The 22127-nt window shown below is 35.1% G+C and overlaps 1 protein-coding gene across 1 annotated transcript in view; it reads right to left on the reverse strand.

The window, feature by feature from the left end:
* Window positions 1–7390, reverse strand: part of LOC121391052 (carcinoembryonic antigen-related cell adhesion molecule 8-like) — a 129916-nt gene extending 122526 nt beyond the window's left edge. The window contains exon 1 of the mRNA XM_041522810.1: window positions 7318–7390. The gene's annotated coding sequence lies outside the window, so the exon portion shown is untranslated. The remainder of the gene's footprint in view (window positions 1–7317) is intronic.
* Between the last annotated feature and the right edge of the window lie 14737 nt (window positions 7391–22127).

Genomic DNA, 22127 nt, shown 5'->3' on the forward strand with positions numbered 1-22127 from the left:
TGTAAGATTCGTCAGAAAAATTAATCACTTTTTCCTATTGTTTTACAATACTTCAATGTCTCCACAATAGTCAGAGTTCGACAAATCCGCTAGCCTGACGCCCGCTCGATCGTGGGGTTTTTTTTTCTTTCTTTTTTTTTTTTCTCTCAGCTGAAATTTCATTTAATAAATTTGATTGTGACGTTTGTCATCGAATAATATCAACAATGCAATCAGTATATAATAATAATCCACTTGAACTAGGTCTGCAAACTGCTGTAACATGCTATCTCTACATCGTCACAGTTACAGCATGCTTGTTTTGATTGGTTGGACACGTCACGTGGTAGTTAATCTCACACATATGTTTTAGGCTAAGAACTTGGAAATCACCAATTGCGACGACAGGTTAATCTCAATCAAGTAAACCCCAGTCATGCTTTGAATTTCAGTGTTTGTTTTATTTACCTATTGTTTTCTAATTTAACACTTTGCTTACATGTGGTTATACCTGCAATCAGGAAAACAATTTACTTTAATGGTAACTGCACAGGCAATGACTCGGCTTGGCCTATTACGTGTAGCGGTTTGGATAATGTGTCACAGCTGCCGATAAAAGATAATACCTTTTTCGTTCATCAATTAACAACGGATTAGATGATGCCGTTATATTCTTTTGATATCGGTCTGACACAGGATAATGTCCTATATTTGAGCAATTGGCATCACCATTCCTGGTGACACAAATAGTAGGCCCTAAATGTATAACCCACTACCAAATACACTGGAACATCTATTACCGTGTGTCACACTGTCATACCCTCATTTAAATTTAATTATTTTGATAGTGGGTTTAGATACCAACCATGAGTTTGCTCAATTATTTTTCCACGGGGGGAGGGCAAAAGCGAAAACGGGACAATGACGATGGATCACCAGTGTTCGAGATTAACGATATCTCGGGGATACCAGAATTTAATTTTGACACCAGACTTCAAGAACCCAGTATCCCACTGGGATGCCATATAATACTAAATTCTCAGGTGGGATACCAGATTTTGGAATGTTAGTATCCAATTGGGATACTGGCCAAGAAATTTAATCTCGAACACTGATCACACTTGACAAAAGACCAAATGTACGATACAACAAAAAACTGAAACTTACATGATTTAAGTGTTTGTTTTATTTTACTGTTAAGGCCTTCTAGAATACGGTGGCCCGACGCCAGAGGCCAGTGATTTTTGGATCCGGGCCAGTAAAAGTTCCTTTGTGCAATCCGATGGTAAGTGGTAAAAAAAAAGAAAAAAAAAGTTACTTCTTTCGATTTGCTATCACATACAATATTTTACTAACAAATAGTTGGCCACCAGTAATCTCTGACCCATCCATGACATCAATATACCTACTGATATAACTTTATTAAAGTTATAAAGTGTAAACATTGGAAAAACTAAAGTTCATTGTTTTGCCGCCATTTTGTTTTTTACACTGGAATCCAAAGATTTGTTACTCTAATACTAATAATATGCAAAACGGTAAACAGTCTTTTATTAGTTTTAAAGGTTGCATGTCACTATTTACAAATACTTTAAATGTGTAAATTATTGATTTAATTTATAAAATATGACATAAATTGCAAAAACATTTTTTAAAAAGCTTAGGAACACAGGATCATGAAATAGATAAATTTAACAAAGTACCCAAATTGAAAAATTACTAATATGGTGTGTGTGTTGGAGTGTTGGAGGAAGGGGGCGTGGGGTGTCTGTGTGTGTGGGGGGGGGGGGGGGGGTAAACCTTAAACTGCAATACATGTACACTTTATGCTAATAAAGGTTCTTAATGTTTCTTTTCTCTTTTTGTGTTTTGAGGGGGTGGGTGGGTGGGTGGGGTGAGTTCCCATTCATAAGTAAATAAATAATGCTGTTAATTGTTGTAATATCTCGGTAACATGGATTATTTTTTATAACTTAGGTGATTTTAGTGGAAACAATTATTTAAAATTTTTAATAGGTATGGTAACTTTATTGTAAATTGATGAAAATTATTTTCATATTTTTCTAAACAAACCATAAAGCATGCCCAATGAGCCTATCTGTTGTGTACATTGACAAATTGATTAAACATGATCTCAGAATGAAAAATGGACATTAAAAAGTTAATTATTTTAATTTACTGTTTTTTGGTTTTATCAACAGTTTAAATTGGGCAAGTGAATTTTTCACCATGGCCAGTGAATTTTCAAATTCACTGGCCCTATGGCAAGTGAATTTAAAAAATATTCTAGAACCCCTGACTGTTATACTCGTATTTTCGTAAATGTGTAATGTTACAAAAATTATATAAAAATCCAGTTATAATTGGGTTAGTGGCTAATGACTTTTCAAAATATTTGTCATACTCTGCAATAGTACTAATTTTGGCAAACAGAAATTCTCCTAGAATCATAACTGCATGTTCGATTTCCAAAATTCCAAAAGTAAAATGATGTGCTCACCAAGTAAATTCAAATCTGTTGTCAAATAGCAAATTAAGTTACTTTGAAATTTTGGTTTTGAGTTGCTAGTAAATGTACCAAATTGTCATGTTTATGTATTACATTTATACTGTCACACTGAAAACATTTCGCCCATAACTGTATTTAGTCAAATATGAGGCAAAATCTAGACTGAAAAAGATTTATGCTCATTAAATCCTTTTTGTAATTTATTTATTTTATTTTTGACATAATCAGTCTTGTTTATAATAGCAATATGGATAATTACATGCAAGTTTGAGATTCTGTTTGAGATTCTGTGTGCGCTATGAAAGAAATAACATTAAAATTAGTGGCGAGAATTTCAAAAGTTATGTCCCTTGGTATAAAAATGCCGGTCAATAATAATTACTTTAATAAATCAATTATTTTACTTATGGTGGTTTAAATTTATGTTAGTCACATAAATCGGTTCTTTAAAATATTGCACATAACATATACATATAAATATTGTTTATGGCTGATAAATGGTTACAAATTGATAACTTATATTTGGGAAAATAATTTTATCACTTTTGATTTGCAAATAAGGTGCTATAGTCACGTAAACAAATTTATTCATTATTCTAGTTTACGAAAAGACCCGATTTTTAACGATTAAGTCTGTTGTTAATGACCGTAAAGCCGTAATCAACATGTAAGTATTCGGGGTCACGTTTTTGGCGAAATGATAAAACGTGTTTAGAGTTGGGGCCCTTTGCTTGGTGGTTGCTAGATACTGCACTGCTGCAGTTCTCAAAGTCTTATATCCCTTAGCAATCCGCTGTCATTAAAGCTTAAAGTCCGAATCAAATTGTTAACAACTACTAAAAATTACTCTCCTACCTTTAATTTCCCCCAAATTTGGTCCACACACAAGTTGTGAAAAAAACATTACAGTGACACAGCTTCCACATATGAAACTGTAACGATGTCACCAGTATCGACTTTGCTGAGATAGCATATATATAGGGCAAAATACATGCAATTTTCAGCCATCTGCCATTTTGCTTTTTTATGGAATATTTTTCAAGAGGGGTGAAAGCCTCAGAGGTAAGTGGCATATAATTAATATAAAATCAATGATCTTTAGTGGTATATTTAAACAAATAAAACATTATTTTTAAAATTAATATGACGTCATCACATTTGCTTTTATATGATAACATGTTATGACACTGCTCGATTAAGTCATATCCTATCACCCCTCTTGGAGAATATTCCATAAAAAGTCCAAATGCCAGCCGGCATAAAATGACATGCTTTTTGCCCTATGCGATCTCAGCGAAGTTGATATAGGTGACATGGTTATCATCTAGTAGGGCAACGACTCCAGTATTCGACCACTTAAGAAAGAAAGTATTGTAACATGTCCAGTTTATTGTCATTTGCTAATATTTGTTTTTCTTCGTAAATACTTACTGGCAATACTATTCATTGAATAGACCCAAGTTTTGTTCATGCGGTATATGTCGACTAGAGTAGGTTTGGGTGCCGCATGGAACAGTATGCAGTATTCGACCAGCTGACCCAGTATTCGACCACTTTCTAATTAACTAATAATAGGTATGCCAAGTGATACCAGCAATCCGCTGGAAAAGTACTAGAGTGGGTCAATATTGATGATATTTACAGACCCCAAAGTAATACTTGTTCTTGATAAATTTTTGTCAAATAAATTTTAAAATAAAGAGAAGGATTTCAAGTTACATATGTGTTAGTGTTATTCAATTTAATGGATAAACACGCCCGCATTAACGAAACAGGTGAAGGGGATTTAGAGAAAATGTTGCTAATTAATCCTTTGTTTTAGCGTATCAGCCAAGTTGAGCACCGACGCCAAACTTATTCTCTGGCCTGCGCAACCTCGCTATTCATTTCGTAGGCATCGCACATAAAATCTATTTTTATCACGATGTAGAGGAGATTCCAAGTTTTAGAGTTTTTGTCACAAAATATGCTGAGGGTTGCAATATGTGTATTTTCAACAGAGGGGGTGCACAAGCTTGATAGAATTGCAGTAAACATTGAGGAGCTAGATTGTTATTTTTTTTAATACATGTATATGAAAACATAGATTCTCAATCTATATTTAGGGTAAATTCCTCACTGTCTATTCCATTTCCCCCCCCAATATCAGTTTGCACTGCCGTTCATTCAATACATTTACCCCTGTCCATTTTGTTTCAGGACATATGATGGTAGAGTTCATCAACAGTAGTAGTACTAGTAGTGATCAGCATGGATCCTGTGCGCATAGAGTATGTTAAAAGTTGTGGTAAGTATCTAATTTTTTGTTTTAAATTCATCTGCACAATTCATCTTGCTAATACAGTGTAGCTCAGGGTCTGAAATTAGACTTAAGTCAGCAAAAAAAACCTTACGTTTTTATAACGTTGAAAGGTCTAACATTGTTACATTATTAGTTTAGCAGATGACAACTATAGGAATTTCTAACAACTGAATTTTGTTAAACAACACATTTCATTTGTACCAAAATATTGCATTAGTGAAAAATGTCATTAAGTTATGGAGTATCGAAAATATATGTTGATCAAATTTCTATATTTTTTTTCACCTGCCACGCCTCTTTATCACTTTGCTGACATGTGTCAAAATGACCATATGATATTATGAATAACGTCCAATAGCTGATGATAAGATAAAAACCAATGGGCTCTAGTGGCGACGTTAAATAAAACAAACTTTTTTTAATTAGTCTTAGATTCTTAGAATTCAATGATCGAGTTCACATGAATATCCACATGAAACTCCTTATATTTACAATACAAAATACATTTATGTAATTTGTCACAATTATTTTTCAGGCAACATAACACAAGTCGAAGAGCTGCCTGAAGATGATCAAGCGACAGCGTCAGGTGCTGAATCTGATTTCGATGATGCCTCCATGTCTGATTCCGCTTTCAGTCATGATGGTGCCCAGGATGACTCCAACTCATCCAAGTCTGATGCCAAATCTGAGGGTGCAGACAGCAGTAATATGGAAGGAGACCATGGGGAGTTGCCAAGGAAGAAATACTCATTTAATCGACAGGGAGATTGGGTGTGTGTCTATTATGATGAGGGGATCTACTTTGGCCAGGTGATTGATGTTCAAAGTCCTGAGGAAGGAACTGTCAAATTCTGGCAACAATGCAACCTGGACAAGAAAATATTCAAGTGGCTGGACATTGATGAAATGGACAGTGTGAAGTCTATCCATATTCTTGAGGGTGGATTTGATGTGAACTGCACCAAAAGGCTCTATGTTGAATAAACTACCGTCCCTGAAAATGTCATTAGAATCTATCTAAAATTAAAAACGTCATGATACTTTCTGTATTAAAAGTTACTGGTAATTAATCGAAAAGGTCACAACTTTTCTTTTGTTTTAGTAGCCCGAGTACTCTGACTGTAAGAGAGTTAGACGGACATTTGACACTCCATCGCAAGAATTACAAAGCTCGGTGACCTATTTCGTGACGTAGATCACGTGATCGTCCACTGGGCGATTTCGCCTAGTAGACGGAATGGCTAAGTTGGGCGATCATGTGATATAGGTCGGCGAACTTAGAATTCTGCTGTCCAGAGTTTGCCGAAGCTTAGCTGAATGTGGGTGCTGTCGGGTTTCTTTCTGTAGTGTGTGCATTAGTGATTAATATGTGGATTTTTTTTAATCAGTTAACTCAAAAATGATCGATGTAAAGGTATTTGAAGTCAAACATAGGATTGTTGTGGTATTAGAGCGGAAATCTTTGCCAACTTTTTGGTTGTCGGGAATTGCCAAAAAAATACATAGCTTGGTTTCTGACTGTAATGAGAGCGTATTTATGTCCAAATGTCCGTCTAGCTCTCTTACAGTCAGAGTACTCGGGCTATTGTTTTAGTAGTAAAACAAAGCCAAAAAATGGGCGTGGCACATCTTCTGATCTTGAAAATGTCACAATTTTTTTAAATATTGAACCTAGAACAAAAATTAAAACTGTATTTTAAAGCATTTCCTGGGCTCTGTAGAATGATAACTGATTTATCTCTATCTTTGTAGGTTAATTTTTTTGGTCACATATCCTTGTTTAATCGAAAACCGTACGACTAAGAGGAAATGGCTGGTGCGCATGCTCAGTCATGTCCGGCTATCAATTTAACGACATTAATGTTTACCTTGTTCAAGTTGGAAATAAAATGTATAAAAAGGTAAGTACATACTCGCATGTTATCCCTGTTCCATCAAAAATTACACCAGGTGGTAAGAAAACGTAATTTTAAAAGCATTATCGAAAACCGTGCTATGACGTTATCAATGTAATGGCAACAACATAAAATCGGCTTTTCCCACGAAAACAGTAACATGACAGTCACGTGACCTAAAAGCGGCTATTCGAAAATGATCCGTCATTACTCATTTGGCAGTGCTAGCAGACTGTTTGGTTGTGTGGATTCCGTCATGCACCTGTTGCTGTTTAGGGATGCATTTGCATTGCATTCATTAAGATTCCAGGGTGCAAATTTAACTGTAATAATACATTTCACTGTGCATAAAAGTTATTCTTACTTTTTTTCCCCGCATTTTTAAGGAAATTTGTTTTAAGTGTACTTCTTTAAGAGGAAGTTCTTGTCGTATTAATGATCGAACATGTTCTGACATTACAAAAGATCCGGAAGTAAAATAATACGGTTTTCGACAATTGGCGATACCTACATCATGATACATGTCCACTTTGGTGCGGAATTGCCCTATACTTTTGTTTTCAGACAAATGAAACGTCATGTTACCAAAATACTATTATTACTAAAAATTAAAATTGCAAACAACTAACCTATGCAAACATCGGTGTTCAGAAGAAGCGTTGCAACAAATAAATTCCACCCGTGTAACACAACGTATTTCGACGCCATGATGATGAGGTTCGTTGGTTGGTCGGTCTTCTGTCGATTCCTCCGATATTGTTGGAGCAACGCAGAAACTACGTTAAAGGGTGAGTAAAGATGAGCCTTATGTGTTGCAAAGATGAATACCCGGCCACCAAAACATACTGACACTTTAAGAAATGAAAAACACATATTTTTAAAGTTTATTAAAAAAACGTGATTATTCATTTTTTTTCGGTGTCTTATGGTGGAGTGACGTCAGCTCCGACCAACTCCTGTATGCATAAACGCAGTCATTTACGACAAGGCGCTTCGCTTTTATCAACCTGACGTGTAGAACAACATAAATGACTTGATAATATAATAAACTATTCAATTAAATACATTTCAATTTGAATTAATAGAATGAAATGGGGTTATAGTATGTTTCTCTCTTTAAAAAATCCAAAGAAAAAATGCCTATTATTAGGCCTATTGGTAGGGTACGTTGGAGGAAAAACGACCACACACGATACCCAAGTGATAAGTTTTTTTTCTTTGGGACTTTTTTCTTTAAGTCTACTTAATCAAGGGTTTTACAGAATTATTTACAGTAATAAAGGAGGACGGCTGATAATGTCCATTACCACTTTAGGGGTTTCTGCCTGGGACCCACAATAACCAGTGATCTTAATAAAACAGGCACGTATTTTTGGTGTGTCTAGATACCTTGACTGGTGACTGTCCAAATATACACCTGCCAATCAGGAACCACAGGCACAGGCCACGGAAAGAAAAGACCAATTAACACTTCGATTATCATGTCAGTACGTGGGTTAATGTATGGACAAAACATAATACAGGTTTTTTTCAAACCCCTAAAAGTATTGTTACGGTCAACGAGAAAGAAAAAAGGGATAATAATAATAATACAAGTAGTATAGCTGTATAATGAAATTTAAAATATGATGAACATTTATAATAATTATTAGAAAGCATGTTTTATTTCCATAAATTAGCGTCCCAACCACTGAGACAAGTTTATGATATGTTTAATAGTCATCGATGTCACTCTAGTTAACGTCTGTTCCGATAGTTGGACGCACCGGAAGTGTGTGCGCTTCGTCTGTTCAATTCTGGATCTAATAGACCAAATCAATTCCTATTGCCGATAATATTAACGTTTACTAATAAAACTGATAAAAGCTGCGTATCAACACAACCAGGAAGTTAAAAATTGTATATCCCCGCCGATAAATGGGTTAAATAAGAAATTTTTAGAATTCAGATCTCGCTTAAATCAAATAATTCATTGTATACTTCGTTGCATTTCCTATTTGTCTGTCCTCTATATGATAACATTCGTACAACAATGTATTTTTATAATGGTGGTGTTGATCTCCATGCAGTGCTATATGGTAATAATGATTACCCTCTGGGCCTTAATTTACGTATAGCAGAATCTGTTCATGAATACGTTTTTCGAATTGTCAAAACGCTTCACGTTTTAATTTCTTAAAGCCATTTATCCTACATCACATTGTCACTTGCAAGTTTGGCTGCTGTACTGTTGGCGGTGGGCGAGTATCACTGATCTTAGGAAATCGGGTATATTTATGTACGTGGGTACGTGTACGCATGGACAAGTATATTAATTTAATGGTCATTTAGACTTGTTTTTATGTTTGAGTGCAAATTATGTAATTGTTTCTAATTCTCTGAAGAACATGTCAACTGATATATGTGTATATTATAAATTGTATGTAACAAAGTATGTGTGGAGAGGCATTAATATAGGCTAATGGCCTGTTGCCAATCCATTTATTTTGTGAAATAAATATTGTTTGGCAAGTACAGCAATAGAATTTGTGACACCTCACATCTAATCTACCTGCAAGAAAATGGGGTCACGTATCATTTAAGAGATATAATTAATGTTTTTAATAGCAACCGTCATTTTTGCTGAAAATTGCAGTTCCATTTTTGGGGGTACCCCGCATTAGTTTCAACCTCTGGTATATACTGCATAACAACTGTATAACAAATAAAAGTGTATTTATTTATTGTCAGTGGACAACAGTATTTGCACAAATAATCAATGTCACATATTACTACAAATCACACCCACAGCTGCTTTTACTCCGTAAATAATTTGAACGGTGCACCTCGAACTTTGACACGAAACTCTATTATAGAAGAATTGTGCCTTTGATGATAAAAGCATGAAACTTGGCATGAAGTAAGAACATACCAAAATAGTTAACTTTAGATATAGGGACATTGCTGATTTGTTCTGTGGTTGCCATTTTAAAAAATGGCCGCCATGGTCACAACATAACATAACCTAATGCAGGGGTTTGAATTTGAAAAATCCAGAATATTGTCCAAACGGAATTATATTTATTAAGAAACTTTGGTGTCTATATGCTCTTTTCTGATAATAGCTTATACAATTATAGTGCAAATATTTACAGTGTTCATATTAAAGTAATTTATATGTATCCATTCCACATATAGGGGTGCAGTTTGTTAAACATCCCAGGGCATATCCTGAATGAGAGAGGATTGTCTGTCGGCAAGGGTGGCATTTGTTATATTCTTTGTTGTTTTAACTAATCATTTCTGAATTTAATTATGAATTTCTAGTATCACAGTAAATAGGATTTGTTGTTTTATAAGTAGTACAGGAAGTACAGCACCAAACAAAAAGAAAGTCAGGACAATGTCATACTTTTGCACCCTCTTACAATGTTTCCGAATGATTCCCTGTTGGTGGGCCCATTGGGCTATTTCTCGTTCCAGCCAGTGCACCACGAATGGCATATTAAATGTCGTGGTATGTGCTATCCCCTCTGTGGGAATGTCCATATAAAAGATCCCTTGCTACTAATAGAAAAATGTAGCAGGTTTCCTCTCTAAGACTATTTGTCAGAATTACCAAATGTTTTGACAAATAAATCAATGTGCTCTAGTGGTGTCGTGAAACAAGAAACCTAACTTTTCTTACAATTTTTCCATGCATACATCTTAAATCCTGATCAGATGCCAATAATTACGCTGGATCAACCTCTGTATGCCATTGTTAAACGAATTCATGGGACATGGCCAGCAAGTCACGGTGAAGACCATTTTATTGTGTTCTTTTGGTGCTCTTCATATTGATATGACAGTCCTTAAGGTGGTAGGGGATCTACTTGATGACAGTGGTTGGGCAGATACCCTTGTACAGGCTGGAGCTGACTCCGCAGTTACAACAGATTCTTTCTCAAAAGCCACCCATGTAACACACACTCGCAGCACACACACACACACACACACACACACACACATAAAACACACTTGTGAAGCTCATCAAGTCACAACTTGTAGCCCACACATACTCCTGCAAAAGGCATAAACATGGTGCAGCAGCAGACTTGTAGAAGACGAGCATCTCATATAAATCAGAGTGGTGCAGTATCAGAGCTGAGGCAAGTCCCCAGTTTCAGTTTTGGTTCATGGTTCTTCAACTGGAAGTCAAAGTGTTGATGTTTATCCGAGCAATTCAGCAGACAAAATTCCTTTTGTACATTGATGCCCTGACCAATATTGTTCCATTCGTCTTTGTCTTAGATCACACAAATTATGTCAGATGGATTCCAGTCCATTTGAGAGATTTGGTTACACTTAAAGAACGCCATCTTCCTGTATATGTAAAATTTCTAGCAGGGAAATTCACAGTCCAGTAGACAGCATGCCTTTTCCCTGACTAGGCCCAAAATAACTCTGCTGTAAAAGGTGATGGTGGAGCTATAAGTCTAACAGAGAATCCGACAGCTCTTAGGCGTTGGATGGCTCGACTAATAGTTTGAGTCATCCACTGAGATGACCCAAAAGGCAGCAAATTCAGTACATCATGAACAGACCAAACAAACACAGAAACAATTTCTCCGAGACATCAAGTCACTGACAAATATAATAGAAGGGATCAATTTTGTAAAGGCAGTGATGATCTACTCAAACTAGACAGCCAAGACATTCAGACCATGCAGTTGTTTATGCCATGCACAAACTTGAGACGTTGGGATAGGGTCAGTATGGAACATTTGTGAAAGAACAGCTTATTTATTAGAGACAAAGTCCATCGAAGAAACAATAAAGAATTTCTACCGCTCTTCAACCATCCTCCAGTTCGAAATAAATCCAAAGTACGACAGCAAATGTATTCCCTAAAAATGACTGTTCTGTGTTCCAGACTTTACGTTGTTTGTCAGGTTCTGGATGGCAACCTGGATGAGTTGTTGTAGCATGTGAATCAAGCCTGGCCACCATCACATATGGGAAAACTAAGACTTGGTACAGAGTCTGACCTTGTGGACTGCCTAGAGGATCTTGTTAAATCAGATTGCAATTTTAACAGACCTGTTGAGGTAAACATCTTTGATGGTGAAGCTGTAAATAACATGTTGAAACTGGGACAGCCAAGAATTCCTCTGAATATGCAAGTCAGGTCTTTATCACATATATTGCATCACAACTACAACAGGCTATGGGAGACGATGTCATCTGGGATGTTTACAACAGTCTGAACTCAAGCACTTGAAGAATGGGAGGAACAGGTATGTGGGGCCATTGAGTAAAAGCCCAGGAGCTTGGCATGGATTCCTATAGCTTGACGAAAACAAGACTGAACTGTTTTCCTTCCTTGCCAACAAATCAGTTCTGTTTTTGATTGCAAACATATTTTATTGTACCAAGAACAAAAGAATTGGGTACAAGTTTCACAACTTACGAGGCCCTCTTCCATATTCATACAATATACATGGCGACCTATATTACATAGCTGTAAATATAAACTACATGTATACATTAAATGATAACCAGTGTAAGGAAATGTATTGTATACAAAAGAATGTAAAGGAAAGAAAAACAAATATGATACAAAAGATTACACAAATGGTACATCACTTGCAGTTAAATTCGCTATCACATTTACAAATAATACTTTTGGTAATTTAAATAATACTTTATTAATCAAAACGATGAGGGGTTTTTTAATATATATTTGAACATAAGTAAATATTTCTTTATTATTGGCATCGCTTAATGTGCTTCTACCATATATCAGTAACTGTAAATCTATTGGTTGAAAAAGCTGTAAGGAATTACATAGAATCAATCTCTGTTGTTCATATTGTTTACATTGTAAGAAAAAATGGATATTGTTTTCTAATCTGTATCCACAGTTACATGAAGGGTCTGTGGTAAGTCCACATCTGTACAAATCGGCATTTAAAGGGCTACATCCATGTCGTAATCTAGTATGCAATATATTTTCTATTCTTTTTTCACAGGAAAAATAATATGGAACTTTATTTACCACTGGTGTTACTGCTTTTTTGAAAGACGATATTGTTTCACACTTTTTAATTGCTGAGCTTAAATTATTCCATATATCAATTGCTGAATAAATAAATGATGATTTTAATAAGCAGGTTCTAGCAAAAGGTGTAGATATGTCCTCCTGATTTCTTAACATATAAGGAACCCTTTCTTCTAATCTTTGTGGAATACAATTAGCTAAGAAATCGGGAGTCATTCCTTTCATTATTTTAAACATTGTACACAGTTTGTTTTGTTTTTCTCCTTTCACTAAGTGTCGTAAGACCGGTTTCAATATATAGCGAATTACGTGAAGCAAATTTAGGCATGCCAGTGATTACCCTTGCAGCTTCTAGTTGTACCTTTTCTAAATTATCTGCGTTTAATTGGCAACAGTCATCCCAGACCTCTGAAGCATATTCTAGGACGGGATGAATAAAAGTACTATATATTCGCATTAGAGTTTGACGATTTAATAACAGTCTGTATTTCCTTAATACTGAGATCATTACCGATGCTGATTTGCATACATTTTGAATATGACTAGACCATTTTGCATCATCTGCTAAAGTTAAACCTAAATGTTTATGCGTTTTTGATTTGTTTAAAGTTGATTCACCAAATACGAGACGTGGTTCATTAATTAATTTGGTTAGCGAAAACAATAATACATTCGTTTTATTTGGGTTAAAGGTAACTAACCATTTGTTTGACTATTCATAAAGTTTCAACAAATTAATGTTTAGATCGCGTTCTATAATTGAAATGTCATTTGACGATATTCCAATACTTGTATCATCAGCAAATAGCCTTGTTACACAGTCTAGTTCATCAGCAATATCGTTAACATAGATCAAAAATAGTAAGGGACCTAAAACGGATCCTTGAGGTACTCCAGCCTTTAGAGTTCCATAATATGATAATGTTCCATTTATATACACTCTTTGTTTCCTATTAGAAATATAATTATTAATCCATTTTAAGAGATTGCCTCTGATGCCATAGTGTTTAAGTTTATAGATTAAATCCCTGTGCCATACCCGATCAAAGGCCTTGGACATGTCACAGAAAACTGCACAGAAATATTCTTTATTGTCCGGTGATTTAAAAAATTTATTATACAATTCAATTAATTGGTACACGGTGCTGTGGTTGGGTCGGTATGCACACTGATACTTATAAAGTAGATTATTGAATGTGAAATAATTATACAGGTGTTTAATCACTTCTCTCAAATATTTTTCCAACACAACTTATTAATGATATAGGTCTGCAATTTGTTGGTGAACTTCTATCTCCTTTTTTGAAAAGTGGTTTTACGTGGGCAATTTTCCAATTGGTAGGGAATTCTGATTAATGAGTTATTAAAGAGCAATTGAAGAGGAATCGAAATGGAATTGGCAATACGTTTGAGTAGTTTATGGCTTATTTCATCTGGGCCACTTGCTTTATTAGGAGCTACTATTTTAACAATGTCTATTATTTCTTCAGTGGTTATTGTCAAGGTTTCCAAAGATTCTATGCAACGTTGTCCAAAACTCGGAAGTGCAATATTTCCATCATCAACTAATGAAATTGATAGAAAATATTTTTTTAACGTTTCGGCTTTTTCAAAATTCGTATATGATACAGGCACATCTGATATTGCATCTTTAAGTGGTGGTATAATGGTTTGTGGTATCGATGTTTTTAAAATAAATTTCATATATTGCCAGTACGTGGTTTTATTTTTACTACAAAGTGTTCTTAGTTTTTCGTCTAGGGAGTTAGCAAATTCTGCTTTAGCTCTTTTTTGTTTATATGATTAACTTTGTTTCTTTGATTTTTGTATTTACGTTCATCCGTTGGTCGTTTAGATTTTAGCGCTTTTTTTCGAAGTCTGTCTCTAATTCGTAATTCTTTCCATAGTTTACTATCAAGCCATGGTTTATCGTCAGGTCGAATGGTAACAGTGCGATGCGGTATACTATTTTTAATGTGATTTTTAATTACAGTTTCAAATTTATCACATGCAATATCCACGTTTTCAGAATTTTCAAATATTAATTGCCATGGTTCATTCGTAATTAATTTATTCAATTTTTCGAAATCACCTTTATTATAAAGCCATATTACTCTTTCATATGCTCTAGCAGTGCATTTAAAATTATTTAATACAATGTATGTTATTTTCGGTGAAAAGCATAGGATGCGAAAGTCAGTAAGTATTTCCGAAACTTCTGGTATACACAGTTTATTGCGTAAGCTACGTATATTTAAGTGGAAGATTGATAATTGTTCATAATTTTCAGTGTTTTGGTTTGGCCCGGGATTTGATTCAACATCATTGCACAATAGAATTAGAATGAAAAGAAGAATCGGGTTTGATTTTTGTGACATCTGAATTATGTAAAGACAAGTCATGAGAGCTGTAGCCATGGATATGGAGAAAAACAGAGACTTGAATTCTACGAATTCATCGAACATGTACGAACTATCAAAGTTAAATGATGTGGATCGAATGCGATATCTCCATGATTTCACCCTAATATTGAAAAGCCCGAAAGACGCTCTGTAAGCTTCTATGTCATTACCCATTGGGCAATTTGAAAATATTAATATATTCCTTTATACAGAGGTCAGGCAGGCTAGTCAACATGAAGATGAGAAATTGGTGGTGGTTTTGCACTTGACGTGATCTAATTGTAGGTACAAAGTTAAGGAAAGAGATAGGGAAAGTATTAACAAGAAAATACAAACTAAAAACGTATATCACAGGGAATGCCATTCCTCTTAACTGATTACAGTTTACAAGGGCGATTATTTCAATGGAGTAAATGTCAAGGATATTGAATGATTTATAAGACAAATGGTATTGTTAACTGTTAACTTGGTCATACATAGGCATACAAACACATTCAATGTACACTTACATGATCATGTGCAGTACACACACATACTCACATGTTCTGTGTTTTTCATGTAACTCTTTATGAAATTAATGGACAAACATAATTATGTTACAAATGTAACAAGCAGACATTTTAGTTAGAAACAAAATTCCTCATTGCAGTTATTATAAGTTAAGTATATATTTCAAATGTCGAGGAATATAATAGCACAGGTATCTAGTAACTACACATATTTAAGATATATATCCATAATCACATACTCAATATTACTATATATGTATCTGCCATATATATCTGGATGTGATTAATTTTACTATTATTGCATAAAAATAATTTGGTAGAAAACAGAGTGAAAAATAATAAAATAAAAACAATTATCTGAGATATATATATATATATACCCATATTCACATAATTGTCATATTTACCCCGATGTAATTGTATGTACTATTCGGATACAATAAGGGTATGGCATGAGACACACGGTAAGTATTCACATATAGATAAATAATTATCTATCATATATAAGTTCTTACAGTTATATAATCACATGTAACCTGTGCATCTTAGGTAAGTATTCACACATAGGTAATGATCCAGGGCTCACTCTACCCATTGCTAATTTTTATACAATGTCATTATACCATTTCGTATTTGTATAATAACATTTGTTTAAATTAGCCATTTTGTAATATTTTTCAAAGAAATACCCAACATATCTGAACTTTAGCTAAAATAATATAACTCAGAGTGTGAGCCCTGATGATCATGTCACACACATTTTAAGCATAGTTCATACTGTTATATACAATCTGTGTAACACCTATGAGGGTATAATGCTATATATGTTAGTGTACACTTTGAGTAAGTAATTATATATGGGTGCATATCATCCTTTCACACATATGCAACATATAGTCTGTACAGTTTTATAATCATCTGTTACATGTATGAGGGTACAATAATATACCTGTACATCTTGGGTAAGTATTCACTTATATTTTATATAATCATCTGTTACATGTACGAGGGTACAGTAATATACCTGTACATCTTGGGTAAGTATTCACTTATATTTTATATAATCATCTGTTACATGTACGAGGGTACAGTAATATACCTGTACATCTTGGGTAAGTATTCACTTATATTTTATATATTCATCTGTTCCATGTATGAGGGTACAGTAATATACCTGTACATCTTGGGTAAGTATTCACTTATATTTTATATAATCATCTGTTACATGTATGTGAACATGATGATATATTATTATGCATGTACAGTGCCTTTCGCAAGTAGGAAATGTATACACCTGTAGTATACTGATCCATTATGATTACACCTGAGTTCACATATATAATATTGTTTTATAGATGTTATGTAAATTGTTGTATAATAATGTTATATGCAATCAATTAACTATGTTTGTTACTTAAGATTATAGGTATAGCATGTGTATCATTGTGAAAATTACAGGCACTTTGGGTAATTATTTAAAGTTCAATGTTTTCAATGTTTTCTTTATATATTATATACTGTATATGGATAAGTATTCATAAATAAACATTTACAATGAAAATATATGATCTCTGTTACTTTCATTTATGTTTATAACATGTACAGCATATTGGTCACACACATATATACATGTACACATGCATATACATATATATATACTTACATATGCACACACACATACATACATAAATACATACACACACACACACACACACATATATATATATATATATATATATATATATATATATATATACTCCCTCACTCACACAGAGACATGACATGATTTATCATGCATATACACACATACAAATTGTCAGTTCTGTTGGAAATGGACTGTCAGGTAATCTGCACACAGGACTAGCTCTGGCACTCGTCAAATTTGCAAATTTTGGGAATTTTTAAAACAATTGGCAAATTTTATTTTAATATGGCGAAATTATTCTTATGTAATAATTGATATTATTTTGGAAAATGTATCAGTTTCTACTATTTTTGAAGATTTATTGATAATTTGATGAAAATTCCTGCACACCCAGAGCTAGTCCTGGCACACATCTTCAAACTATCCTATGCAAACAGCCAAGAGATGTCATCAGTATAGACCCATGCACCCAAGAGGAAGCAGACACATGAATATTGCTTCATGTAGCTGATGCTGTTAATGAAGAATACACTGCTGTCTTGGTTCTAGCCATGGCAACTGTTCAAAAGTTCAATATCCCTGAACTCTGGGTGAGTTTTGGTACTGGAAAGAAGTTTTGACATCTGGCTGCCCATGAGATATATCATGCTTTGGGTCCAGATAGATGCCTTTCATTGCCCATGTTCTATACGGTGTCTTCGTTCAGTGGTATGGTCGTCTGGAAAGTAGCAAATGAAGAAGTTTGTTTGTTTTGTTTAACGACACCACTGGAGCACATTGATTAATTAATCATCGGCTATTGGATGACAAACATTTGGTAGTTATGACTCGTAGTCATCAGAGGAAACCTGCTACATTTTCCCCTAATACAGCAAGGGATCTTTTATATAAAAAAATTTCACAGACACGAAAGCACATAACACGGCCTTTGTCCAGTTGTACTGGTTGGAACGAGAGTAGCAAATGAAGTCACACCAGTGTTCTGTGCCTTAACAACACCAAGCACTACAGAGAACTGGTTTGAAACATTAGAACGCTTTGTTTTATTGTTGTATGACCACACCAGCAGCCTACACCATGTTAATGAGTACTTGATCAAATACCTCCTGCAAAGGCAGCCCTTCTACAGCATGTAAAAAGGACAATGTACCAGACATCACACTTTTGGGGTCAGATGCTAGTTTGTGCACTAGCACTTGAGCACTATATATATATATATATAGTCGAACTTGTATATAACAACCACTCAAAGAACCAACATAAAGTGGCCGTTATGGACAGGTGGCCTTTATATAGAGGTCCCAAAATAATCAATCGAAACCCTAATTTATTTCTCTATAAAATCTTATTATTAATTGTTGTAACAGTTTGAGTTCCTTTGTTAATTCTAATACCCTCAAGAAAAGAAAAACAACATAAAACAATAAAAGTACATGTAATTGTATTTATTAAAAGATTTTGCACGTTTGCCTCCATATCATTTAATATAATAAAATAAGCACTTGTTCTTGCTCGTGGCACATTATTTTCAAAGTCGGCTATAACATCTGCTTTCCTTTTCAAAATGCCGTCAATTTGCGTACGACACACTCCAAATTGCTCTGCTATCTTTCTAGCACTTAAACGTTCTGTCTCGAACATCCTCGTTGTTCTAAAGTTAAGGCAGAACGATTTTTCGGTGGCATTTTGTTTGATAGTTTGTTCATAAATAAATAAAACAAAACTGAAATTTACTTTTATTTAATTGGGATGTATTACTTAAGTGACATGTTCTACTCATTATTAGTATTATGTTGCCGCTAATCCGTTGGTACGGTACTTGCATTGGGATTACGTCGCGAACCGCAAACAAAACAATTTTGGTAAACAAAGGTCGCGATTTGCCAACGCATACCGGCTTAACTAAATTCATTAATGTTTGCCGCTTGGTGCAAACTGCTTGTGAACAACAATCATGACCAGTTAACGGTAGGAGCTACTCGGACACCTTGATTATAAATTAAACGATTGAGCTGAACTAACGAATTTAAATTATACAAGCGCCGAACCGAACAGCTGTTGACATTTACCAAATTAACAAAAGGATTAAAATAATGCTTAGTATTAGTAAACGTATATTTGTTTACGACAATAACATCATATGATAACATCAAAATAATTTATTATTTGTTGAGTCGAATCAAATCGCCAAACTTTCCGGTCACGTGACACAACAATGGCAGCACTGTAGAAAACTATGGGATTTATCGGGAACTAAATCGCTGTACGATTATATATGGTGGTAAGAATTTGAAAAAAAATGGGGGAGGGGGATATTTTGGCCGCTAATGCAGGTTCAGACCGCGTTGATCAGGTGGCCGCTCTAGAGAGGTCAAATAAAGAAAGAAATGCGTTGGGGGGGGGGGGGGGTCTGGGTGGCCGTTATGGGCAGGTGGCTGATATAGAGGTGCCCGTTAGACCAAGTTCGACTATATATATATATATATATATATATATATATATATATATATATATATATATACATACATACATAAATATTTGTAGTTTAGTCTTTGACATACGTTACACCAAAGTTACATTTAACTGTCACAGACCACGACAGTCACCACTACACACTAGAGTTCACTACGGACGAAGCCATCTCCAGTCACTGACGAACATCACACTGGGTTGTCCATGTCGACTAACCACACCACTACACACTGGAGTTCACTACGGACGAAGCCATCTCCAGCCACTGACGAACATCACACTGGGTTGTCCATGTCGACTAACCACACCACTACACACTGGAGTTCACTATGGACGTCGCCATCTCCAGCCACTGACGAACATCACACTGGGTTGTCCATGTCGACTAACCACACCAGACCGCATACACATATATCACGTCCTTCACAGGATTGGTAAGACTTGTCCAAATGATCCACTCCGGGAGACACTATAAGAAAATACATAACATATCTTCAATATACGCAGTAACCTTACTTTACTGGCGTAAGAAATCCATCTTAATTACTGCAGTTACTGAAAACAACTACATAACAAATATCTATGTAGTACATCTATGTACACACTCGGCTATAAGTATTACCATTTAGAGCCATATTCCACTCCTATTTACAACACTAACACAACATTTTAAAACCACATGGTGTATATTTATACATAAAGCACATTCATCAATTGACTAATATTACTAACATAAAATACACCAATATACATTAAAATACATCCATGTAAACTCACGCAATCCAAGAATCGCCACAGTCAATTCCTTTCCTAGGTATAATCACACCCATCCACAATGGAAACTATTATTGACTGCCCAGATTCTTGCACACACAAACTATTGTATTAACACAGCCTCACTAACTGCATGTGCATCCACAGACATACACCAGGTGACCCAAAACATACCCACGGCTATCGTTATGGCAACCTAGCCACACCGAAACAAACACTAGCATATCGTTCAACTGACAAAAACACGCATTCAAAGCTTTCAACAAAATAATATTAATGTACCATATTAACACTGGTATACGTAACAATACAAATAAAATAATCATTACATACTGTAAATCAACTACCACAAATGCTGGATCTTGACAGGTACATATCTGCGATAATATCCGCACATCCCCAGGAATCGGCGCACCTCCTTACGAGTGGTTGGTGCAGGATACTCCAAAATACATTCCACTTTGGTGGTTAAAGGTGCCACACAACCATGTGTCATGATGACAGATGTATAGCAGACAGACATCATGTGTAAGGCCATCTGTTTAAACATCCCAACGACACTAAACTCACTAACCACCATATGTGTGCAACTAACAATAATTAAACGTTGGAACACTCACTACGAACACTCATTACAAAGCTGTGGAAACAAGGCAGCCTATCTATTTATCTGCTACTGATGAGAGCTTAATTTGTTGTGGAAGTCAAAGAAACTATCATGTGTCATTCACAAGCTTATAATGTATTTACTGCCAACATAAAACGGTTGGTGCTTGTGAATCCAATGTGAACTATATAATGTTACGTGAGATTACCTCATATCTCCAAGGACTATGCCTGGTGCATAAAAGTCTTGTCTGAGGTTTGGTGTAGCAGTTCCATAGAAGCTCCGTGCCAAGCGACGTTACGGCTGTTTGACTGAAGAAAGGGTCGGAGTGTACAACCACGTACCTGATGTCCACAGAGGACAATATTGTTGGAGTAACATATTATTGAAGAGTCGCAGAACTCAAGCTTATTGAAGTCCAGTTATCTACCTGTCGTTTGAAGTGCCGCAGAGCTGAACTGAGTGAACCGTCCTATCAGCCGAATGAATCTACATGATGATATCATTGAACATTTGTATAGAGAACATATAAAGTGAGTGTCGTAGTTTGAGCAGTGGTCAGTACAACAGATTGTTGTATTCAGTGTAAGTCACCTTGGTGACAGTTAGCTGTTTATGTATTAAATGATTACATGTTGATTTGTGTTGGTTTTGTTGTTTAGAGAAAGTCAGAAGTGATCATTCATTATAAACTGAAGTATTAGTTTAATCGTCTGCCATTTCTGCAGACTGGGGGCTCGTCGAACCATATTATATATATTTTCTTAGTAATTCACCACCTTCGCTGTTACAACGTCTGGAGACAGGCGTCCGTAACAGAACTGGGAGCTCACGTCCGGGATAAGAACCATTTAAATTACATATGATCACAAAATGACTTCCTCTAAAGAGCAAACGCATGTGTAAGTGATATTATTGCACGATTGATCACTGAAAATGATAGCAGTATGTTAAATGATTTAAGGAAATCAGATTTGTTAGAAATAGCCAACCATTACGAAGTAGAAA

This window comes from Gigantopelta aegis, unplaced genomic scaffold, assembly GCF_016097555.1.
Source record: "Gigantopelta aegis isolate Gae_Host unplaced genomic scaffold, Gae_host_genome ctg1348_pilon_pilon:::debris, whole genome shotgun sequence".
NCBI classification, from domain to species: Eukaryota; Metazoa; Mollusca; class Gastropoda; order Neomphalida; family Peltospiridae; genus Gigantopelta; species Gigantopelta aegis.